Here is a 27236-nt window from a genome sequence, read left to right as displayed (position 1 = left end):
AAATATTTTTTGGGGATAGTAAAATTAAGAGTTAAATATAAAGAGCTTGTTGGAATATTTCAAAGTTTTAACTCTATAAAATTTTATAGATGTTCTCCAAATAATACAATGTGCTGTTTAAAAATAAATAGTCTCTTGGAGACAAAACAGAGCCAAAAGAGAGAGAATTTGGCAAATCGATACAATTGTTCTAGTTATGCTACTCTTCAATTTGAGTTGGTGTCAAAATTGTATCATTTGCATCAGGAGCTTAGTCAATCCATTGCTGAGTTTCATTCTCAGGTTAGTAGTCACCAGGATCAGCTCTCTTTCTATTGGAAAACTTGTTGAACATGGTCTTGTTTTAATCTTTCTAACGAAGGTATGATGTGCAGGATTCGAAGACGAATCTCGCTAGTAGGGACAGGGCTTAAAGTTGGTCATTTTTTGAGCTTTCCTTTTTGCAATTCCCGATTCGTGTTTTATCCAACATTTTGTGACTACTATCTCTTCCAATCTTTAGCATTCTCGTCTCTGTCATACATATTTATCGCGTGATCAGTTTTTAGCATCTAATGGTTATTTGGGAAGAGTTAATTTAAACTCTCTTGATTGTGTATCTTGTCAATTGGAAAAACAAAAGGCTTTATCTTTTAATAATAGAAACTCTTTATCTTCTGCTCCTTTTTTAGGGGGTGTTTGAGCCACATTATTTTGGTAATAATATGCATTCTTGAATAGTGTATTGATGGGAAATGTGTGGTTAAAAAATAAGGAAAAGTTTTTTATTTGCGTATAATATTATTTTATTGAAGAATGTGTGGTTGAAATGATGTCAAATCACTGTTTAGGAATAAATTTTTTGAAATAATGTGGCTCAAACCGGCCCTTAATCTTGTCCATTCTGATGTATGAGAAGCTATCCCTCCTCCCAGCAAGGGGCGTCGTTATTTTTCATCTTTATCGATAATTATTCAAGCTTTGTATGCTTGTATCTTTTACATGATCGATCTAAGTTACTGACTGTATTTTACGATTTTAAGTAAATGATAAAAATTTAGTTTGATCGCACCATCAAAATCTATAATTTTGTAATCAAATTGGATGAATGAAATTTGAGTGGTGATTTTATGCGGATGAAATAGCCTCTATTATGAAGAAGAAGTTTGATAAGTATTAAGGCAAAATAGAAAATGTGAATTAGTTGTTGCTTATTGCTATTTTCCTTCGTAAAAATTGAATTACATTAAATATTATTTTGTTGATCTCGACAAGAATAAGGAAGTTGCTAATAATATTACTAAGGCTTTGAAAGCCATTCCAATGTCTATTTATGAGTGATTCGTGGGATGTGGAGAAGTTTCTGGGGAAATCAAGTATCAATTTAGGCTTCTTTAAGTTCTTTTAGTTTTGATAGAGATACTTCTTCTTCTAGTAGTGATGCTCTTGTTTATAGGTTTAAGAAAAAACAAATAATAAAAGATTGGGTTGAGAAGAAAAATGATGTGGAAAATATTTATAGAATGTTCGTAAAACCAGAGAACTACATTCTGATACTTTTTATTGGTGGAAGGTTAATAGAAGTAAGATGATCATTTATCATCGTTCATAGTTCTTTAAGTCGTCAAATGGTGGAAATCTTGGTGTACACCCAAAATTAGCTGAAAGCTTCTCCAAACTTTAAGGTTAAACCCTAACCTTAAAGGTCCCCCACCACCCCTATCCTGGAGCATCGTGAGGGAGGTAAATCGCAGGTTATGCCTCCAAGAGTACAGGGTGGAAGGCTGTTTGTACACTTGCACTTACCCAAGAGCCAAATTCATATTTCAGGATTTGAACCCTTGACGCAGCAGCCTCAAGCAAAGCTGGATTTCTCCACCCTCCCCTTTTACCACTTGGAGATGTGCCCTGGGGGCGAAAGCTTCTCCAAACTTGGATGGACTTTATATGGAATATGTTATTATAATCAATTGGATGAATGTAATATAAGCATATTCTAAAAAATTATTCATTTTACTTGTTTCTATATAATTTATTATTAATTCAATCACTTTTTTGGTAGAACATTTGGGATCAATGATCCAAAACTAACTGAAGGTAATTTATTATTAATTCATTTACTTTACAAGTTTTTCAAGTAGATGCATTGCTGTAATATTTCTTAAAGACTTCATTCAAAGTTTGACTCATTTTTTCCTTAAGCATTTCATTTGTTTTTGTAGGAATGCACTTTGAATTTTGTGGGATGATTGATTGTGGACGGAAAATTTTATCGATGTTCAATGGTTGTAAAATCTTTCAACATGATAGCGCGCTCCAAAACTACAAGGCCCCTATTCTAATTTTGAAATTGAAAGCAGCTGCCCTATTGATCTTCACTCTACTTTCTTTTAAATTCTCATTTTTCTAGAAAAAAAATGCACTCTATATTTTGCAGTACTTAATATGGTCCAAATTTAGTGCAGAGTGGAAATACTGGGCCATATTTGCAACCACTAGTGAAACTATTTGGTTACATAGGCCACTATCTGATCTTGGTTTCATCTCACTGTTACAACAGTGATGAGTATGTTTTAATCAAGAGTTTTATATACTTTAACTTCATTAGGGGCTAGATCTTATAGGTATTGAACGTTTTTAATGAGTGACAAAACAGAATGCCTCTCGCTCGCTTGTTGCTAGCTCCTCGCTCAAGCGATAGGTTTACACATAAAACACCCTAGTTCGCATTTTTTGAAGAGTTTTACACTGCCCAAACTACCTGAATACCCTAGTTCTTCTTTGTTTATTGCGCCTCATCTTCATAACACATTCATAGCATCATTTGAAGATCTAAGAGCTCATTCATGGATTGAATCAATCTTTTTATTTTTAAGATCCTACAATGATGTGTTGGAGAAAATATCAAAATTATTGAATCCAAAATATTGACTTCTTTAATACAATAAGGAAGGAACTTTCTCAATTGAATTTCAGAGGTCGCTTGAGATTGAGAGAGACTGTCAAGTGGTATCTAAAACTTTTCATATTTGATCGACCTTATTCTGTTACAATTTGCAGGACCCTATAAAGTCAAAGAAGAACAAAGTAAAGTATGGCAAGGAAATTGCAGCTGAGGAAAATCACCCTGCAGGTGAAAATGGATTGGTTGGTTCAAAACGGAAAATTAAAATTGTAAAAGTATAATAATCATGGTTTCTTTTTTGGTAATGTTGAGGAGGCAGGAATTTCAAATCATTATCCTTGAAAAAAAAATCTTAGTTTTGGAAGTCTAACTACTGGCAATGTAATTTCAGTTGGGGTATTTAAGTAGCATGGTTGTTTATCATGTGCTATTTTTTAAGAGTCAGAAGTAGTAAGCATAAATCAAAAATTATAGGAGTTCAAATTCTCAATTATTTGTTATCAATTTTTCTTTTGATCTTTAGACTTGTATAGACTTTCAATTTAAAACTTTTATAAACTTTTGTTAAATTCAGAAGATTTTTCAAGACTTTAATTTAAAATAGAATTCACATGGACTTGATGCAACATTATAATGATCTCACATATGAAGCTGTATTTCCCATATTCCCTTTCCCCTCTTCATGTAAACAAAAGATTAAATCATCTTATCTTAATTAAATAAATAATAATCAAAATAACACGTATTATTGGTATGGCATACATTTAAAGAGTAAACAAGAAATAAACGTGACAACCACTAAAACAAAACTCTTCTCTCTCAAACTCATTTTTAATTACACATTTTTACAATAAAATATTCTACACCTAAACTCATTGGCGGAGCCAGCACTTGAAGAGTCAAAATGGTCTCCTATGCTGGCTCCGCCAAAAAAAAATGAAGAAGTCAAATTCGGAGGCTGTTAGATTTCTATTTTGGTCCAAAACCGAATTTATTTATTAAAAGCCCAACAGCCCACGGGGCAAATTTGGGCCTCTCTATTTCGATTTATTATTAGAGGCTGCTACGACGAGATTGAATCAAGATCTAAGACCTAGATTGTGTGGTTGCGAAAGGCGAGATACAATAACAAATTAGAGCAAATTAATCGAATTCCATTTTCGATTTCTCTTCTATAATATAAGGTGTGCAGGCGTGCAGGTAGCTACACGATTTGGTGAGTCGATGATAGATTTTATATTTGTTGTTATACTTCATTCTCTTGTTGTTTATATCACTAGTCCGCGTCCTATGCGTTTCACGAGTTTTGTATTTATTATGTTATTATTAGTGTAGAATGTGTAGAATTTAGAAAAAAGTATTTACGAAGTTTAATGGATTTTTATTTTGGGCCTATTTTTTGTGACTTTTTGCTGAATGATTGCCCGAATTCGTTGAAATTATAAGCGATATTTTGAGTCTTTTTTACTGAAATACTGGTTGGGTACTTTGGATTCTTGTAATCACATTATGTTTAAGAATCCCATGCTTTTGGAGTGATGTATGTGGGTGGTAGAAAATTAGGTTATTTGGAGATTTTCTACGACAAAAAAAATAATAATAAAAATGCTACAATGTTATATTCACTCATTACCTTAATGTTTGAGACGAATTTTTTTTTCCAAAAATAGAAAAAATAAAGATAGTGACTAAAGTCGAGAATCCTAATCTTAAGGATATTCACCAACTAACAGAATTCAAATTTGATTTAAATTTATCAAGATATAACCAACACAAACTTAATAAAAAAGGAAACAAGGCATACAGAAGGTTTTGACGGTCCGTTTTATTTGTGCGTTATATTCTTTATTTTTCATGTTTGCTAACATTCTCTTGAACAACAAACGATCTTGTGGGTAAATAGAAATAAAGGGAATTAGCGTAAAATTTTCAACACAATTCACTGATCTTTACGCAGGCAAGTGTGTGCCCCTTTTTTGGAATTAATTTGTTAGTAAATAAACTTGTGAGAACTGATTCAGAAATCAAGAATGTAAAATGTTGATTTATTTTCAATTTCATTTGTATGCGGTGCATATTGCATGTACATGCTGATGATCAATAAATGTAAAAACTCCAATAAATATTTCGCATAATTATGCTGATTTTTCACTTTTTGATATATATATTTTTTGTGTGTGTTCTGCAGGTCCATATTCATCATTTGTCAAAGATGTTAAATTGGCTCCACCGGCTGTGTACTTCGATTACATGGTAATTGGTGGCGGAACAGCCGGCTGCGCACTGGCGGCGACACTTTCTCAAGGCGGAGCAAAAGTTTTATTGCTAGAAAGAGGTAGCTTGCCTTATGGAAATCCCAACATAACCAACATTGGTGGCTTCCCTGAAACTCTAACAGACACCTCCACAACCTCAGCTTTTCATATCCATGGACGGCATTTTCAACCACCCGCACAGGGGTTTTAGGCGGTGGCTTTACCATTATCGTGGGTTTCTTCGCCCGGGCCAGCTCTGACTACGTGGTGGCGGCTGGGTGTAACTCAAGATTGGTGAATGAGTTATATGATTGGGTGGAGAAGAAGGTGGTACTGTTTCAGCCACCGGTGCTGACGTGGCAATCGACGGTGAGGGAAGGGTTGCTTGCGTGGTATAACGATTTTACATATGAACATCTACTAGGAACTGAAGTTGGTGGCACAATTTTTGATTAAAATGGGTATAGACATACTTCTAGTTTATTAAATATGCTGATCCAACAAAGATTTCAGTTTATCAAATTTTGCTCAAGACTAAACCTGTAGGTGAGTTTCTCTAATAGTTGCTGAATTAGTTTTCAATGATAGCGTGGGCGTCGGGTGGGTCGGTCCGAGTATTTCAGGTATTTTATAAATGGATCCATTTGGTTCCATGTAATTATTGGATCCAAACCCAAACCCGAACCATCAGTTCCAGTTTGGGTTCGGTTCTATACATAACATTTTTTTGAATACATATTTAGTAAATCCAATCATGTAATTAGACGAATTATCACAAACTATCCATTATGTCATAGATTTAGTAACTGACATTAATGGATTAATCATCCAAGACCTAAACAAAGCCTTAACATATTAAAAGTTACACAAAAAATTAATAAGACTAGCCTTAAAAGAGCATTAAAAACTAGTTAAAATTTAAAAGAACTTTAGTAGGAGTATAGGACCAGCATTAAACAGAGCCTTAAAATTTAAAAGAGCATTAATAAGACCATCTTATTATGATAATAATTAGAAGTTCAAAAAATTTTAAAACCAACGCGCGAGAAGTCAAACAACGGAAAAATGTCATCAATAGAGCCATAAAATGTTAACCACAATCTCCAGATGATGAATATTCTCAATAGATTTTGAGTCGCCTATATTAATCCATGTGAGTTGTGTCGTACCAACCATTTAGACATCTATTGCACGAGTTTTGTCATTAACAAAATCTACAAGACATAATTAAAATAAAATAATCTTTACAAGTTAAACAAAATTAAAATTTATTAGATTAACAAAAATTACAACGAAATCGGTTCCATTCGGTTCCCCATGGTTCCAATTCAAGAACCAAAAACCGACCCGGACCCGATCGGTTCTCGGTTTTTGGTTTCAATTCCTATTTTTTTTTAGAACCGAACCGGAATCTCTGGTTTCGGTTCAGGAGATTCGGTTTCGGTTAAAATGCCCACTCCTATTCAATGATAAAAATCTTCTAATTTATGTCAAATTGTCTTCGTATTCTCAGATGTCCTACTTTATAAAGTTAAACTTTATTATCTAACTTGAACCTCTGTCTAGGAATTTGAATTGAGAAATGCTTTCGTAAGTCTCACATGACAGTTTAGCATAAATTTATAGGTTTAATGACTTCAAGACTTCTTGTGCAATTGTAGTTAAAAGTTGAGAATTTATTTGCTAGGCCGGGACTAACTTGCTACTAGAATAATAGGCTGAGGACGGATATGCAGTTTTTCTTAATTTTATTGACTCCCCTACAATCGTCAACAAAAGTATATACTATTTGACTTTATTTAGTACACGGTATGGGACACACTATCAGACTACTAGATATGACAAAAGTAATGTTGAAACTTTATTATTATTATTATTATTATTATTATTATTATTATTATTATTATTATTATTATTATTATTATTATTATCTCTTTTTAATCTCATCCACACTCCAGTAATATCCAATTTGTGCTACAAAACTTTATATCTGTTGCTATTCAAGTCGATCATTCTGATTATTTTTTTATGACTCGACTTCTCCTTTCTATAACCATTCAAACTATTAGTTTGATATTATACCATAACAGATGAAAATCATGAATTTAAGTTTTATGATCACCCAATATTGGAAGTTTTGGGTTTTGAGAAGGAAGTACCATGAAAATTCCGGGATAACTTCAAATATTTGTAATGATGCAGGTCAAAAACCATACTTCGGAGATTCAAATGATATTAGGCATATTTGAGCAATGGAGCCATGAATGAAATAATTTTACCTTCTGGTGCACTTGGAAGCCCGCAATTGCTGATGCTAAGTGGAATTGGTCCAGCCCAGCAACTCAGAAACCAAGGTATAAAAGTGATATTGGATCAACCAAATGTAGGCCAAGGAATTTCTGATAACCCAATGAATTCTGTCTTTATTCCTTCACCTTCGCCCGTTGAACTTTCCCTTGTTCAAGTGGTGGGTATAACACAATCTGGTAATTTTACTGAAGCAACTAGTGGATTTTTGAGTTGGTTTCGACACTTAGAATTGCACAAGAAGTTTCAAAGTTCGAAAATCAGGTTAGTTGGCCAGTTAAGTCCATAAGTTTTCGTTTGTACCCGATTCATTGCTACATCTATTGAAAGTTTTAGGTTTGAAACTGAAATGTTACAAAAGATGCAGACTGATCATCCTTTCATAATCCCTTTCAATGTAAGTATGCAAGAAGCCATGCCGGGACCCGATCCTTACCGATATGCAAACATTCAAGCTGGAGTCATCCTAGAGAAGATTACGCGACCTTTCTCAACCGGCCATCAATATATTGATTAAGGGATCCCAATGACAACCCAAGAGTCACATTCAACAACTTAAATTATCCAAGAGACGTATAAAGATTTGTTCAAGGCTTGGAAATCGTTAGAAGAGTTGTGGAATCGAGATCTCTCTCAACTTTCATTATCCCTTTGCAACCATGCAAACTCTGATGAACATGATTTAGACTATTCCAGTTAACCTAAGGACTAAATATGCGACAGCAACTTATTCCTTGGAGCAATTTTGTATCGACATTCTGATGACTAATCGCATTACCTTGGAGGCTGCCAAATTGGTAGGGCTGTGGATAAGAATTACAAAGTGCTAGGTGTCGATTCATTACGCGCAATTGATGGTTCGGCGTTCTAAAATAATCCTCAAGCTACTGTTATGAATCTTGGGAGGTAAATTATAAGCACTTTGAACTAATTATAATTAGGCATAGTTGATTAAGCTGATTATGAACATTAGACTTAATTAAGCTGTTCTTGTTGCTTTGTGATGTATATGGGAAAAAGAATTCTCCAGGATAGGAATCCCCACTGAAGGAAATCAATCTATAGAGAGAGAGAGAGTTAATTACATTGTCCCTCCAAATTGAAATGAGAATATTATAATCACAAGCGCTTTTTTTAAGCAAAATGGCTTAAAATGCTACTATGCACAAGTTATCAACCCTATTTATGAATAATTCTTAGATTTCAGTAAAGCTAAAATGACTACATATTATGTGTACAAGTTTAGGATACAGTAAAAAAGAAAGAATCTTATTCTTTGTTTTTCCATGGAGATCAACAATTATAGTCAAATGATGAATGAGGACATACCATTTGCATATATATACTAAAAATGAAAGAGCCTTTGCATAGCTGAATAGAAGCACCTAAACCTAACAAGATTTAGTGAATACCTATCATGTTATTTTTAGCGTTTCATATAGACATACTAATAAGAGTTTCTCCAAATTTGTGCGGATTATTTGATTTTCCATTGGAATGGACAAATTGTTGACCCCAAATTCACAAGTATTCGCAGAACCAATGAGTTTTTGAATTTGTTAATCTCGATTTAAGCTTGTATTAACGATGAAGCCGTTAAGAATAGGGGGACCGTGTGGGTGGGAGGTTTTCGTTAACTGTAGGATTACAGCTTCTTTCATTGTAATAGTGTAATTGTGATCAAACAAATTAAAGACCAACTGATATTATTTCTCTAACTAAAGTGGAAATCTTGTAAAAGCATTAATCTAGAATTTCAATCTCTGAAAAGCCAATTCAACAAAAGAAAGCATATAACAAAGGATATGCCAATCCATGGCCTCTGATAATTCGACACTTCGTCGGGTTGACAGCATCTCCTTTCAAATCTTTTTACAGAATTTTACCTGTAAATTCATGGACAAAGGCAAGGAGGAATATGGTATATAAATCCTCGTAAATGGGCTTTAATTTCTTCTAGGGAAAATGAGGGGGAAAAAGGCATCCTTTTGGGATATTCAAAAGCATATGCCATTTCTAGCTCCAATGGAATTTGTATATAATAAGATTAGAATTGTCAAGAAAACACAAACGCAGCTTATGTATGTATAAATATACTGGTTTCTCGACCAAAAAAAAAAAAACCCACGAATTGGGATTGTGATGATTATAGATTCAAATGATCTAATTGAAGCAAGATGTCGAGCTCGAACGACTCATAGGGCGGCTCTTATTTGGCATTTCTATATACTAACTCCAATGACATGCCAAAGGAGAGTTGCCCTGTGAGTGATTTAGCTTAGTAATAATATTATGGAATTATAGCAAACTCTTCTAGCTTTGCTTCTTGTTTTGTTCCTAATCTGGTGTATGAAGCATGGATACGATAGAAGAAAAAGAAAACTCTCCAATCCTAGAGGTACCAAATTCTTTTTATTAAGCCCTTCTTATGCTCCATTTCATCTTTCGTGCTTATTTTGACCAACAATCGGTTCCTTTTTTTTTTTATTGCTTTAATTCAAAGGTAATTTCTGTTATTTCAGCATTAGCTTTCGATTGGACGTATAATTGAATAACTAGAGTCAATCGTATATGATTATTGGAGATTCAGTTAACACTTTGAGTCAATCCTCTCAATTTTCATTTCAACTTTCCGATCTCTCTACAAATTAAAGTATTTATTTAACGAGACAGCAAAAATTTTCATTGTTAGTAGTTTATGTAAGAATTTGTTCCTGAGAATTTTTGGTAGTAAATTTGTCCACATTGTTAGTTCATCTCTTAGAATATATATAATCGGATTGATCTTTCGATATTTTCTATAATTTTTTATGTATATCATAAAATTATTTTAAATCATTGTATTTACATATACATGTAGTGCGATGCGATCCGAAACATATAGCCTCAAGACTTTATCATTGTTTGCTGATTTTATTTGTTTAATTATCATATTTTGTTAATCAATGTCTTATATTTAATTGAGTAAGAGATTAGGTACTAAGAATGCAATTTTTATAATGTTAAGCAATAAGGTCTTAGAACTTCTCCAAAAAAAAAAACTTTTTAAAATTTAAACATAAGATACACTCTATTTTAAAAAAGTCAACCCTTAAAATTATATTTCAAGAAAAATTTAAATTAATATTTTGGTTCATGAGTAATATTATTTTATGGAAGACTGTATAGTTGAAAATAAAAGAGGGAAAAATGAAATGTAATTAAATGAAAATCAATGGGGGCTAAACGAGGGCTAAGAGTTAAATATAAAGAGTTTGTTGGAATATTTCAAACTTTTAACTCTCTAAATTTATAAATGCTCTCCAACTAATAAAATGTGCTCTTTAAAAATAAATAGACCCTTGGAGACAAAACTGAGCCAAAAGAGAAAGAATTTGGCAGATCAATACAATTGTTCTAGTGATGCTACTCTTCAATTTCAGTTGGTGTAAAAATTGTATCATTTGCATCAGGAGCTTAGTCAATCCATTGCTTAGTTTCATTCTCAGGTTAGAAGTCATTGGGATCAGCTCTCTTTCTGTTGGACAACTTGTTGAACATGGTCTTGTTTTAATCTTTCTAACAAAGGTATGATGTGCAGGATTGGAAGACGAATCTCGCTAGTTGGGACAGGACTTAAAGTTGGTCGTTTTTTGAGCTTTCCTTTTTGCGATTCCCAATTCGTGTTTTATCCAACATTTTTGCAGCTGCTGTCTCTTCCAATCTTTAGCATTCTCATCTTTGTCATGCATATTTATCTCGTAATCAGTCTTTATCATCTAATGGTTATTTAGGAAGAGTTAATTTAAACACTCTTGATTGTGTATCTTGTCAATTGGAAAAACAAAAGGCTTTATCTTTTAATAATAGAAACTCTTTATCTTCTGCACCTTTTAATCTTGTCCACCCTGATGTACGAGAACCTATCCCTACTCCTAGCAAGGGGCATCGTTATTTTTCATCTTTATCGATAATTATTCATGCTTTGTATGCTTGTATCTTTTACATGATCGATCTAAGTTACTGACTGTATTTTGTGGTTTTAAGTAAATGATAAAAACATAGTTTTATCGCACCATCAAAATCTATAATTTTGTAATCAAATTGGATGAATGAAATAGCCTCTAATATGAAGAAGAAGTTTGATAAGTACCAAGGTAAAATAGAAAATATGAATTAGTTGTTGCTTATTGCTATTTTCCTTCGTAAAAACCGAATTACATTAAATATTATTTTGTTGATCTCTACAAGAATATGGAAGTTGCTAATAACATTACTAAGGCTTTGAAAGCCATTCCAATGTCTATTTATGAGTGATTCATGGGATGTGGATGAGTTTCTTGGAATAATCAAGTGTCAATTTAGACTTCTTTAAGTTCTTTTAGTTTTGATAAAGGTACTTCTTCTTCTAGGAGTGATGCTCTTGTTTATAGGTTTATGAAAAAACAAATCATAAAAGATTGGGTTGAGATGAAAAACGATGTGGAAAATATTAATAGAATGTTCGTAAAAGTAGAGAACTAGATTTGATACTTTTTATTGGTGGAAGGTTAATAGAACTAAAATGATCCTTTATCATCGTTCATAGTTCTTTAAGTCGTCAAATGGTGGAAATCTTGGTGTACACCCAAAATTAGCTGAAAGCTTCTCCAAACTTGGATGGATTTTATATGGAATATGTTATTATAATCAATTGGATGAATGTAATATAAGCATATTCTAAACAATTATTCATTTTACTTGTTTCTATATAATTTATTATTAATTCAATCACTTTTTTGGTAGAACATTTGGGATCAGTGATCCAAAACTAACTGAAGCTAATTAAGGGTCCAAGGCTAAGCAGTTCATTTATTTTACAAGTTTTTCAAGTAGATGCATTGCTGTAATATTTCTTAAAAGACTTCAATCAAAGTTTGACTCGTTTTTTCCTTAAGCATTTCATTTGTTTTTGTAGGAATGCACTTTGAATTTTGTGGGATGATTGATTGTGGACGGAAAATTTTATCGATGTTCGATGGTTATAAAATCTTTCAACATGATAGCGCGCCCCAAAACTACAAGGCCCCTATTCTAATTTTGAAATTGAAAGCAGCTGCCCTATTGATCTTCACTCTACTTTCTTTTAAATTCTCTTTTTTATAGAAAAAAATGCACTCTATCTTTTGCAATACTTAATATGGTCCAAATTTAGTGCAGAGTGGAAATACTGGGCCATAATTGCAACCACTAGTGAAACTATTTGGTTACATAGACTATTCCAATTAACCTAAGGACTAACCATGCGACAGCAACTTATTCGATGCAACAATTTTGTGTCGACATTCTGATGACTAATGGCATTATTTTTGACACGACCCGTCCTAAATCACCCTAGTAGACCTGAAACGTGATGTACCCCGATGATAGATGCTGACTAGATGTTAAATCTATCACCAAGGCTAACTATGAGTTATTTAAAAAAATACGCCAAAATCGAATGTTTATGTAAAATATAATGCGATGGGCCCAAAACATTTACTTTGTGCTTCATCAATATGAATTATAACACTCAACATATCGTGTGGCTCTTATTCAAAAATCATTAGGCTCTTCCAGCTAAAAATGATCAATTTTCACCTGTAGGAAAAATCGTGGGAAAATATATGAATTAATAACTCAGTGAGTGGAGCAGTTCAACAATAATTATACTTTTTCAATTTTACATTTCCATCGAAAATGAAGTTCATATCATTTCATAATTCATAAGATAACATCATGTAATTATAATCAAAAGTGAAATATTCACGTAAGGTTGTAAAATATCATCTCAAAATCATAATATGAACATGAGCTGATAATCATGCTATAATCACATCACATTAAATGTGCTGAAAAATTCATCAAAAATGTACCCTCTAACTGAAATATATAATCCGCCTCTCGAGCTAAGAACTTTCGCTACGGGCTTTTGGCCCCCTCCGTGAACGAAAGCCAGTCTCAAAGACCCCTCATAATCAATTCTAAAATACGGTCAAGGCCCCTATGTGAACTATATGTACACAATCAAGACCAATGTCCGGTCAAGACCCTCTGTGTAGGATAGAACACGGCCAAAGCCCCTCTGTGAACTAGAAGAAGTACATAATCATGTGTACTTTTCTGGTCGATCTCAATATCACGTCTCACATACCAAACAAATCTCAATATCACATGTCTCATATACCAAATCACAAACGTACAATAAATAATCCTTGAAATTTCACATATATCATAATAAAAAATATTTTCATAATAACCATGTAATTCGAACACATAATTGCATATAATTGCACATACTTTAACAATAAACTTAATTTATAAATATTTTAAAAATATTTATATTTTTCCACTCACAGTACTATGTTCGCAAAATCAATCCAGTTGATAAGCTGTTCTGATATCAGTATCGTCGCCTGAAATACGATATAATTTTTAAATAAACAATAAATTATTTTAAATAATTTCAATAATTAAATAGGAGATACCCAAATTTAATCATTTCACGTTTGGACGATTTCTACAGTTTCTTTACTAACTTAAACTAGTTTTTCTTTCATCTTACTCAATTTTATAGTTTATTACACTTAACCCCTTCAATAAAATTGAATTTAATCTAATAATCTAACAACTATAAAATCAAATATAACTTGACAATAAGTAATTTTTTACTTACCTTTCAAAATTGAGGAATTCAAGTCTAATAATATAGACCACTTAATTCTTAATACGTTGACAAAAATTTTCTATTTTTTTCTTATTCTTCTTTCCCCCCTTTTTTTCTCTCTTTTCTCTCTTTTTCTTGATTCTCCTCGGCTTCTCATGAAAGAGAAGAGGTTTGTAATAATTGGATTTATATATGTGTGTGCAAATGGATTAATATGTTGTGAAATGGATTGAGATATAATTCACCGCCTTTGACCATTTTTTTTCCCACCGTTTTTTTTTTTTTTTTTTTTTAACAGTTTGGGAATTTTTATTTTTTTTTTTTTTTTTTTTTTTTTTAAGGTTTTAAAACATTTTTTTTTTTTTAAGGTATTACAACCTTGGAGGCTGCCAAGTTAGTAGGGTTGTGGATCAGAATTACAAAGTGCTAGGCGTCGATTCATTACTCGTAATTGATGGTTCGGCGTTCTACAACAGTCCAAGAAATAATCCTCAAGCTACTGTTATGATGCTTGGGAGGTAAATTATAAACACTTTGAACTAATTATAATTAGACATAGTTGATTAAGCTGATTATGAACGTTGGACTTAATTAAGCTGTTCTTGTTATTTTGTAATGTATAGGGGAAAAAGAATTCTCCAGGATAGGAACCCCACTGAACGAGAGAGAGAGAGTTAATTACCTTCTCTCTCCAAATTGAAATGAGAGAGAGAGAGAGAGAGAGAGAGAGAGAGAGAGAGTTAATTACCTTCTCTCTCCAAATTGAAATGATATTAGTATCATAATAAATTTATTTTTTTATTTTTATTTTTATTTTTTTTCTAAGCCAAATGGCTTAAAATGCTACAATGCAAATTAGCAACCCTATTTATGAATAATGCTTAGATTTCAGAAGAGCTAAAATGACTACTTTTTATGTGCATGAGTTTAGGATACAGGACCATGGAGATAAACAATTATATTCAAATAATGAATGAGACTGAGCTCTTCAAAAAAATAATATCACATGCAAACTCAAATTTTTTTTTTATTTTTCAATCACACATTTTAAATAATTTACTATTCAAAAATGCAGTCAAATAATGGGGCACAAACAAGGGGCTAAAAATGAAAGAGCCTTTGCATAGCTGAAATAGAAACACCTAAACCTGACCAGATTGAGTACCTATCATTTTATTTTTAGCTTTCCATAAATNATAACAAAGGATATGCCAATCCATAGCCTCTGATAATTCGACAGTTCATCGGGTTGACAGCATCTTCTTTCAAATCTTTTTGTAGAATTTTACCTCTAAATTCATGGACAAAGGCAAGGAGGAATATGGTATATAAATCCTTGAAAAAGGGCTTTAATTTCTTCAAGGGAAAATGAGAAATAAAGCAACCTTTTAGGATATCCAAAAGCATATGCCATTTCTAGCTCCAACGGAGTTAGTATATAATAAAATTAGGGTTGTGCAAAGAAAAAACATAAGCAGCTTATGTATATGTATAAATATCTTGGTTTCTCACCCACGAACTGGGATTGAAATGCTTATGGATTCAAATGGTCTAATCGAAGCAAGAACCACTCATAGGGCTTCTCTTACTTGGCATGCAATGGTGCTTCTATGTACTTACTCCAATGACATGCCAAAGGAGAGTTGCCCTGTGAGTGATTTAGCTCAGTACTAATATTTTGAAATTATAGCAAACTCTTCTAGTTGGGCTCCTTATTTTGTTCCTAATCCGGCATATGAAGCATGGTTGCGATAGAAAGAAACGAAAACTTTCGACTCCTAGAGGTACCAAACTCTTTTTATTAAGTCCTTCTTATGCTTCATTTCATCCTTTGTGATTATTTTGACGAACACTTCGGTTCCTTTTCTTTTTTTTTTTCCCTAATTCAAGGGTAATTTCTGTTATTTCAGCATTAGGTTTCGATTGGATGTATAATTAAATAACTAGAGTCAATCGTATATGATTATTGGAGATTCAATTAACCCTTTGAGACAGTCCTCTCGATTTTCATTTCAACTTTCTGATCTCTCTACAAATTAAAGTCTTTATTTAACAAGACAGCAAAAATTTTCGTTGTTAGTAGTATTTGTAAGAATTTTTGGTAGTAAATTTGTCCACGTTGTTAGTTCATCTCTTCAAATATATGTAATCGGATTGATCTTTGATATTTTTTTATAATTTTATATATATATTATAAAATTATGTTAAGCCATTATATTTACATATACATGTATTGTAATACCTTAAATAAATTAAAAAAATTAAAAGTCAACATTCTCAAGCTGTTAATAAAATAAAATAAAACGGTGGAAAAAAAAAGGTCAAAGGCGGTGAATTATATCTCAATCCATTTCACAACATATCAATCCATTTGCACACACATATATAAATCCAATTATTACAAACCTCCTCTTTCATGAGAAGCCGAGAAGAATCAAGAAAAAGAGAGAAGAGAAAGAGAAAGAGAAAGAGGAGAGAAAAGAGAAAGAAAAACAAAAAAAAACAAAAAACAAAAAAAAAAAAAAAAGGGAAGAAGAAGAAAAAAAAAAAAAAAAAAAAAAAAAAAAAAAAAAAAAAAAAAAAAAAAAAAGGGAAGAAGAAGAAGAAGAAAAAAAAAATAGAAAATTTTTGTCAACGTGTTAGGAATTAAGTGGTCTACATTATTAGGCTTGAATTTCTCAATTTTGAAATGTAAATAAAAAGTTACTTATTGTCAAGTTATGTTTGATTTTATAGTTGTTAAATTATTAGATTAAATTCAATTTTATTGAAGGAATTAATAAACTACGAAATTGAATAAGATGAAAGAAAAACTAGCTTAAGTTAGTAAAGAAACTGTAGAAATCGCCCAAACGTGAAATAATTAAATTTGGGTATCACCTATTTCATTATTGAAATTATTTAAAGTAATGAATTGTTTATTTAAAAATTATATCGTATTTCAGGCGACGATACTGATATCAGAACAACTTACCAATCGGGTTGATTTTGTGAACATTGTACTGTGAGTGGAAAAATATAAATGTTTTAAGTATTTAAATTAAGTATATTATCAAAATATGTGCAATTATGTGTTCGATTATATGATTGTTATGGAAATTTTTTTTATTATGATATATGTGAAATTTCAAGGATTATTTATTGTACGTTTGCGACTTGGTATATGAGATATGTGATATTGAGATTTGTTTAGCATGTAAGACGTGATATTGAGATCGACCAGAAAAGTACTCGTGATTATGTACTTCTTTTAGTTTACAGAGGGCCTTGGCCGTGTTCTATCCTATACGAAGGGTCTTGATCGAATATTAGTTTCGACTGTGTACATATAGTTCATAGAGGGGTTTTGGCCGTGTTCTAGAATTGATTATGAGAGGTCTTTGAGACCAACTTTCGCTCACGGAGGGGCCAAAGGCCGGTAGCGAAAGTTTTTAGCTAGATGGGCGGATTATATATTTCAGTCAGAAGGTACATTTTTGATGAATTTTTCAGCATGTTTGATGTGATGAGATTATAGCATGGTTATCAGCTGATATCTATATTATGATTTTGAGATGATATTTTATGACCTTATGTGAATATTTCACTTTTGGGTTATAATTACATGATGGTAGCTTGTGAATTATTAAATGATATGAACTCCATTTTTGATAGAAATGTAAAATTGAAAAAGTATAATTATTTTCGAACTGCCCCACTCACTAAGTTATCAACTCATATATTTTTTCACGATTTTTCCTACAGGTGAAAATTGATCCTTCTTAGCTGGAAGAGCCTAATAATTTCGGAATAAGAGCCACACGACATGTTGAGTGTTATAATTCATATTGATGAAGCACGAAATAAATAATTTGGGCCCACGCATTATGTTTTATATAAACATTTGATTTTGGCGCATTTTTTTTAAATAACTCATAGTCAACCTTGGTGGTAGATTTGACATCTAGTCAGCATTTATCATCGACGCACGTCACGTTTCGAGTCCACTAGGGTGATTCGGGACAGGTTGTGTCATGTAGTGCGATGCGATCCGAAGCATATAGCCTCAAGACTTTATCATCGTTTAATGATTTTATTTGTTTAATTATCATATTTTGTTAATCAATGTCTTGTATTTAATTTAGTTAGAGATTAGGGACTATGAATGCAATGTTTATAATGTTAAGCAATAAGTTCTTAGAACTTCTCCAAAAAAACATTTTAAAATTTAAAAATAAGATACTCTCTATTTTAAAAAGTCAACCATTAAAATTATATTTTGAGAGACTTTCTAAATTAATATTTTAAGAGCATTTTCAAAAGCTTTTTAAACATGAGATGCTCTCTTAAATAGTCAACCTTTAAAATCATTCTCCAATGGACTCTTTAAATTAATATTTTAATTTAGTGAGTGGGCCTCAAACTTACTCTCTAATTAAATGCATTCAAAGTATTTCAATTTTCAATGTAAAAATTTTTAAAAATAATAAAATTGTTTAGAAAAAAGCTAATTGAAATAAAAGATAGGGAAAATAATAAATTTTTTTTGGGGATAGTAAAATTAAGAGTTAAATATAAAGAACTTATTGCAATATTTCAAAGTTTTAACTCTCGAAATTGTATAAATGCTCTCCAAATAATACAATGTGCTGCTTAAAAATAAATAGTCTCTTGGAGACAAAACAGAGCCAAAAGAGAGAGAGAATTTGGCAAATCGATACAATTGTTCTAGTGATGCTACTCTTCAATTTGAGTTGGTGCCAAAATTGTATCATTTGCATCAAGAGCTTAGTTAATCCATTGCTGAGTTTCATTCTCAGGTTAGTAGTCACTAGGATCAGCTCTCTTTCTATTGGATAACTTGTTGAACATGGTCTTGTTTTAATCTTTCTAACGAAGGTATGATGTGCAGGATTCAAAGACAAGTCTCGCTAGTAGGGACAGGGCTTAAAGTTGGTCGTTTTTTGAGCTTTCCGTTTTACAATTCCTGATTCGTGTTTTATCCAACATTTTGCAACTACTATCTCTTCCAATCTTTAGCATTCTCGTCTCTATCATACATATTTATCTCGTGATCAGTCTTTATCATCTAATGGTTATTTAGGAAGAGTTAATTTAAACTCTCTTGATTGTGTATCTTTTCAATTGGAAAAACAAAAGGCTCTATCTTTTAATAATAGAAACTCTTTATCTTCTGCACCTTTTTTTAGTCTTGTCCATTCTGATGTATGAGAACCTATCCCTACTCCCAGCAAGAAGCATCATTATTTTTCATCTTTATCGATAATTATTCAAGCTTTGCATGCTAGTATCTTTTTACATGATCGATCTAAGTTACTGACTGTATTTTACAGTTTTAAGTAAATGATAAAAATTTAGTTTGATCGCACCATCAAAATCTATAATTTTGTAATCAAATTGAATGAATAAAATTTAAGTGGTGATTTTATGTGGATGAAATAGCCTCTAATATGAAGAAGAAGTTTGATAAGTATTAAGGTAAAATAGAAAATGTGAATTAGTTGTTGCTTATTGCTATTTTCCTTCGTAAAAATTGAACTACATTAAATATTATTTTGTTGATCTCGACAAGAATAAGGAAGTTGCTAATAATATTACTAAGGCTTTGAAAGCCATTCCAATGTCTATTTATGAGTGATTCATGGGATGTGGAGGAGTTTCTGGGAAAATCAAGTATCACTTTAGACTTCTTTAAGTTTTTTTAGTTTTGATAGAGATACTTCTTCTTCTAGGGGCGATGCTCTTGTTTATAGGTTTATGAAAAAACAAATAATAAAAGATTGGGTTGAGATGGAAAATGATGTGGAAAATATTTATAGAATGTTCGTAAAAGCAGAGAACTAGATATTGATACTTTTTATTGGTGGAAGGTCAATAGAAGTAAAATGATCCTTTATCATCGTTCATAGTTCTTTAAGTCCTAAAATGGTGGAAATCTTGGTGTACACCCAAAATTAGCTGAAAGTTTCTCCAAACTTGGATGGACTTTATATGGAATATGTTATTATAATCAACTGGATGAATGTAGTATAAGCATATTCTAAACAATTATTCATTTTACTTGTTTCTATATAATCTATTATTAATTCAATCACTTTTTTGGTAGAACATGTTGGAAAAAATTGAGTGAGCAGCTCACTTTTAACACAATTTTCGATGGGACCCGTTGGTCCAATGTGGAATATCAAAGTTAATATGTGTTCTCCTCCGCAAGAACATCGATTTCATGTATTTATTTGTCAAAAATGAAGCTCGGGTGAATGAGAAATTGGAGCTCAAAGTTGGTCATTAGAAGTTGATTTTGTGGGAAAAAATGCATTTATCCCACATAGGAAAACCAAGGAAATTTAAACCACTTTATATATGACTATACTTTGGAGATGTGTAATCATGTGTAGCATAGAGGTTCTCTCCACGTGCGCGCACAGAGGGGTGCAAATCACGAAACGAAATGGCCTTCGGACCTTGAAGTTGGGTGCGGGTGCGACCTGCGCACACGAATGTCAGACCGAACAAGGCAAAATTCGCCCTTTCGGAGAGCCCATGTTTTGCAATTTATTTTTTTTGGCTTTCTCCAATGACTTTTGAGCTTTTAAAACTGTAAAAACTTCAATGGTCACAATATTAATGGGCAGTATACCTATAAAATGGCTCATTCTCCAGCAATCTAACACACTCGAAAATCTCACCTACATTCCTGCATACACAGTTTCTTCTTTGCATTCCTTGTCCAGTAAGGTCTTGTTCTTGTGGTGATATTGTTCAGATACTAGATCAGTTCACCAAAGTAGTATCTGGGATGCTCAGATTCTACTATATACCGTTGTATCCTAGGAAACAGATACTTGGATTAAAACTTAAGCACATACGGTGAGAGGGCGAATTTGTTTTAAGGACATTGTGTTTACACAGACCTCGGGTTAAAAATTTATATGAAGTTATAAACATGTCGTTAATTTTTAAGTTTCTGTTCATTTTCAGCTTTCATGTTTAAATTTATTAAATTAACGTGCCTTACATACTTTAATATAATTTAGTTCTACATTAGATTAATAAATTATGGTTTATGATTGTATGCGTAAAATCAAGTTTGTGCAAATCCGGTATATAATCTGTGCATATACGGTATACTGCATATACGGTATCTAAACTGCATATACGGTATGCTGCATATACGGTATCTAAAATGCATATACGATACCCGTAAATTCGGTATCATTCCACCAACATAATTTCCAACAGAACATTTGGGATCAGCGATCCAAAACTAACTGATGGTAATTAAGGGTCCAAGGCTAAGCAGTTCATTTACTTTACAAGTTTTTCAAGTAGATGCATTGCTGTAATATTTCTTAATGACTTCATTCAAAGTTTGACTCGTTTTTCCTTAAGCATTTCACTTGTTTTTGTAGGAATGCACTTTGAATTTTGTGGAATGACTGATTGTTGACGAAAAATTTTATCGATGTTCGATGGTTATAAAAATTTTCAACATGATAGCGTGCCCCTAAACTAGAAGGCCCCTATTCTAATTTTGAAATGGAAAGCAGCTGCCCTATTGATCTTCAATCTACTTTCTTTTAAATTCTCTTTTTTCTAGAAAAAAATGCACTCTATATTTTGCAATACTTAATACGGTCCAAATTTAGTGCAAAGTGGAAATACCGTGCCATATTTGCAACCATTAGTGAAACTATTTGGTTACATAGGTTACTATTCGATCTTGGTTTCATCTCACTGTTACAACACTATGAGTATGTTTTAATCAAGAGTTTTATATACTTTAACTTCATTAGTGGCTGGATCTTATAGGTATTGAATGTTTTTAATGAGTGACAAAAACAGAATGCCTCTCGGTCGCCTGTCACTAGCTCCTCACTCAAGCTATAGGTTTACGCACAAAACACCCTAGTTCGCATTTTTGACGAGTTTTACACTATCCAAACTACTTAAACACCCTAGTTCTTCTTTGTTTATTGCGCCTCTTCTTCATAACACATTCATAACATCATTTAAGGATCTAAGAACTCATTCATGGATTGAATCAATCTTTTTATTCTTAAGATCTTACAACCATGTGTTGGAGAAAATATCAAAGTTATTGAATCCAAAATACCGACTTCTTTAATAGAGTAAGGAAGGAACTTTCTCAATTGAATTTCAAAGGCCACTTGAGATTGAAAGAGACTGTCAAGTGGCATATAAAACTTTTCATATTTGATTGACCTTATTTTGTTACAATTTGCTAGAGCCTGGAAAGTCAAAGAAGAACAAAGCAAAGCATGGCAAGGAAATTGCAGCTGAAGAAAATCACCTTGCAGGTGAAAATGAATTGTTTGGTTCAAAACGGAAAATTAAAATTGTAAAAGTATAATAATCACATTTTCTTTTTTGGTAATGTTGAGAAGGCAGGAATTTCAAATCATTATCCTTTAAAAAAAATCTTAACAAAATTTTGGAACTCTAACTACTGGCAATGTAATTTCAGTTGGGGTATTTAAGTAGCATAGTTGTTTATCATGTTCTATTTTTTAAGAGTCAAAAGTAGTAAGGATAAATCAGAAATTTTAGGAGTTCAAATTCTGAATTATTTGTTATCAGTTTTTCTTTTAATCTTTAGACTTGTATAGACTTTCAATTTAAAACTTTTATAAACTTTTGTTGAATTTAAAAGATTTTTCAAGACTTTAATTTAAAATAGAATTCACATTGTGCTTAATGCAACCGTGTAATGATCTCACATATGAAGCTGTACTTCCCAAATTCCCTTTCCCGTCTTCATGTAAACAAAAATTTAAGTCATCTTATCTTAATTAAATAAATAATAATCAAAATAACACGTATTATTGGTATGGCATACATTTAAAGAGTAAAAAAGAAATAAATGTGACAACCACTAAAACAAAACTCTTTTTTTCAAACTTATTTTTAATCACACATTTTTATAATAAAATATTCTACACCTAAACTCACTGACGGAGCCAGCACTCGAAGAGTCAGAATGGTCTCCTATGCTAGCTCTGGCAAAAAAATGAAGAAGTCAAATTCAGAGATCGTTAGATTTCTAATTTGGTCCAAAACTGAATTTATTTATTAAAAGCCCAACAGCCCACAGGACAAATTTGGGCCTCTCTATTTGTATTTATTATTAGAGGCTGCTACAACGAGATGGAATCAAGATCTAAGACCTGGATTGTGTGGCTGCGAAAGGAGAGATACAGTAACAAATTAGAGCAAATTAATCGAATTCCATTTCCGATTTCTCTTCTACATTATAAGGTGTTTGGCATGCAGGTAGCTACATGGTTTGGTGAGTCAATGATAGATTTATATTTATTGTTATACTTCATTCTCTTGTTGTTTATATTACTAGTATGTGTCTCATGCGTTGCACGAGTTTTGTATTTATTATGTTATTATTAGTATGGAATGTGTAGAATTTAGAAAAAGCATTTACAAAGTTTAATGGATTTTTTCGAACCCCCTTTTGGATTTTTATTTTGGGTCTTTTTTTTTTTTTTTACTTCTTGTTACATGATTGCCCGAATTCATTGAAATGATAAGTGATATTTTGAGTCTTTTGGGTACATTGGATTCTTGTAATCACATTATGTTTAAGAATCCCATGGTTTTGGGGTGATGTATGTGGGTGGTCGAAAATTGGGTTATTTGGAAATTCTCTATGATAAAAATTAAAAATAAAAAAATACTACAGTGTTATATTCACTCATTACCTTAATGATTGAGATGAAATTTTTTTCCAAAAATGAAAAAAAAATCAAGATAGTGAATAAAGTCGAGAATACTAATCTTAAGGATTATTCACCAACAAACGAAATTCAAATCCGATTTATATTCATCAAGATATAACCAAAACAAACTTAATAAAAAAGGAAACAACGCATAAAGAAGGCTTTAACGATCCGTTTTATTTGTGCGTTATATTTTTTATTTTTCCTGTTTGCTAATATTATCTTGAACAACAAATGATCTTGTGGGTAAATAGAAATAAAGGTAATTAGCGTAAAATTTCCAACACAATTCACCGATCTTTACATGGGCAAGTGTGTGCCCCTTTTTTGGAATTAATTTGTTCGTAAATGAACTTGTGAGAACTGACACAGAAATCAAGAATGTAAAATGTTGATTTATTTTCAATTTCATTTGTATGCAGTGCATATTGCAAGTACCTGCTAATGATCAACAAATGTAAAAACTCCAATAAATATTTCGCGTAATTATGCTGATTTTTCATTTTATGATTCCCTAAATTTTTTCTGCAAGTCCATATTCATCATTTGCCAAAGATGTTAAATTGGGTTCACCGACAGTGTACTTCAATTACATAGTAATTGGTGGCGAAAAAGTCGGCTGCTTACTGGCGGCAACACTTTATCAAGGCGGAGCAAAAGTTTTATTGTTAGAAAGAGGTGGCTTGCCTTAAGGAAATCCCAACATAAACAACATTGGTGGCTTCCCTGAAACTCTAGCAGACACCTCCACAACCTCAGCTTCTCAGCTTTTCCTCTCCGCGGACGGCATTTTCAACCACCCGGCAGGGTTTTTGGGTGGTGGCTTTGCCATTATTGTGGGTTTCTTCACCGGGGCCAGCCCTGACTACGTGGTGGCGGGCAGCATGAAACCGAAGATTGGTGAATGAGTCATATGAATGGGTGGAGAAGAAGGTGGTACTGTTTCAGCCACCGATGCTGACGTGGCAATCGACGGTGATGGAAGGGTTGCTTGAAGCCGTGGTTTCATGGTATAACGGTTTTACATGTGAATATCTGTCGGGAACTAAAGTTGGTGGCACATTTTTTGATCAAAATGGATATAGACATAGTTCTGGTTTATTAGAGTATGCTGATCCAACAAAGATTTCAATTTATCAAATCTTGCTCAGGAATAAACCTGTAGGTGAATTTCTCTCAAGTTCTATAATTTACATTTAATAGTTGCAGAATTAGTTTTCAATGATGGATATCTTCTAATTTATGCCATATTGTCTCTGTATTCTCACATGTCCAACTTTATAAAGTTAAACTTTATTATCTAACTTTTAGGAATTTGAATTGAGAAATGCTTTCCTAAGTCTCACATGACAGTTTAGCATAAATTTAAAGGTTTAATGACTTCAAGACTTGTTGTGCAATTGTAGTTAAAAGTTGAGAATTTATTTGCTAGGTCGAGACTAACTTGCTACTAGAATAATAGGCTGAGGAAAAATATGCAATTTTTCTTAATTTTATCGACTACCCTACAATCATCAACAAAAGTATATACTATTTGACTTTATTTAGTAGACACACTATTAGACTACTAGATATGACAAAAATAAAGTTGAAACTTTATTATTATTATTATTATTATTATTATTATTATCTCTTTTCAATCTCATCCACACTCCAGTAATGTCCAATTTGTGCTACCAAACTTTATATCAGTTGCAATTCAAGTCGTTGATTCTAATTATTTTTTTATGACTCAGTTGCTCCTTTCTTTAACTATTCAAACTTTTAGTTTGATACCATACCATAACAGATGAAAATCATGAATTTAAGTTTTAGATCACCCAATATTGGAAGTTTTGGTTTTGAGAAGGAAGTACCATGAAAATTCCAGGATAACTTCAAATATTTGTAATGATGCAGGTCAAAAACCAAAAGTTTATGGGGTAATATTTCAGAGATTCAAATGATATTAGGCATATGGCATATTTGAGCAATGGGGCCATGAATGAAATAATTTTACCATCTGGTGCGCTTGGAAGCCGGCAACTGCTGATGCAAAGTGGAATTGGTCCAGCCCAGCAACTCAGCAACCAAGGTATAAAAGTGATATTGGATCAATCAAATGTAGGCCAAGGAATATCTGACAACCCAATGAATTCTGTCTTCATTCCTTCACCTCAGCCCGTTGAACTTTCCCTTATTCAAGTGGTGGGTATAACAGAATTTGGTCATTTTACTGAAGCAGCTAGTGGATTTTTAAGTTGGTTTGGACACCTAGGATTGCACAAGAAGTTTCAAAATTCGAAAATCAGGTTAGTTGGCCAGTTAAGTCCACAATTTTTCATTTGTACCCGATTCATTGCTACCTCTATTGAAAGTTTTAGGTTTGAAACTGAAATGTTACAAAAAATGTAGACTGATCATCTTTTCCTAATCCCTTTCAATGTAAGTATGCAAGAAGCCATGCTGGGACCCGACCCTTACCAATATGCGAACCTTCAAGCTGGAGTCATCCTAGAAAAGATTGTGGGACCTTTCTCGACCAGCCATCTAAAGCTCCAAAGTAGGGATCCAATGACAACCCAAGAGTCACTTTCAACCACTTAAATGATCCAAGAGACATACAAAGATGTGTTCAAGGCTTGGAAATCGTTAGAAGGGTTGTGGAATCGAGATCTCTCTCAACGTTTCGTTATCCCTTTGCAGCCATGCGAACTCTAATGAACATGATTTTGACTATTCCAATTAACCTAAGTTCCATGGATGAATTTTGTGTCGAAATTCTGATGACTATTGGCATTACCTTGGAGGCAGCCAAGTTGGTAGGGTTGTGGATCAGAATTACAAGGTGCTAGGCATCGATTCATTACTCGTAATTGATGGCTCGGCGTTCTTCAACAGTCCAGGAAATAATCCTCAAGCTACTGTTATGATGCTTGGGAGGTAAATCAGATCTTCAGTATCTAACCGAACCCGGAACATACCATTGGGAAGCGATTCAGTAATTAAACCTTCATGAATCCATTTTTGTTCTTTCATTCCAGGTAAAGCCTCCTTGAAGTAAGCACTTTGAAATTAGACATAGTTGATTAAGCTGATTATGAGCTTTGGACTTAATTAAGCTGTTCTTGTTAGTTTGTAATGTACATGGGAAAAAGAATTCTCCAGGATAGAAATCCCCACTGAAGGAAATTAATCTAGAGAGAGAGAGTTAATTACATGGTCCCTCCAAATTGAAATGAGAATATTATCATCACAAGTGCTTTTTTTAAAGCCAAATGAGTTTAAAATGCTACTAAGCACAAGTTAGCAACCCTATTTATGAATAATGTTTAGATTTCAGTAGAGCTAAAATGAGTATTTTTTATGTGCCCAGGTTTAGGATACATGAAAAA

At 32.5% G+C, this 27236-nt stretch overlaps 1 long non-coding RNA gene and 2 pseudogenes across 1 annotated transcript; all 3 read left to right on the top strand.

The window, feature by feature from the left end:
• Positions 1–1502: 1502 nt before the first annotated feature.
• On the top strand, positions 1503–14788 carry LOC111406776 (annotated as a pseudogene).
• On the top strand, positions 9578–11248 carry LOC111406080. Its single transcript, XR_002704931.1, has 2 exons — positions 9578–9844; positions 11027–11248. It is a non-coding gene; the product is annotated as an uncharacterized LOC111406080 (long non-coding RNA).
• Positions 14789–18823: 4035 nt separating the features above from the next.
• LOC111406775 lies at positions 18824–26889 on the top strand (annotated as a pseudogene).
• Positions 26890–27236: the final 347 nt, after the last annotated feature.

The sequence above is a fragment of the Olea europaea genome, chromosome 12 (genome assembly GCF_002742605.1).
Source record: "Olea europaea var. sylvestris chromosome 12, O_europaea_v1, whole genome shotgun sequence".
Taxonomy (NCBI): Eukaryota; Viridiplantae; Streptophyta; class Magnoliopsida; order Lamiales; family Oleaceae; genus Olea; species Olea europaea.
The sequence above is the reverse complement of the archived record's forward strand: the minus strand, read 5'-3'. Positions and strand labels throughout refer to the sequence as shown.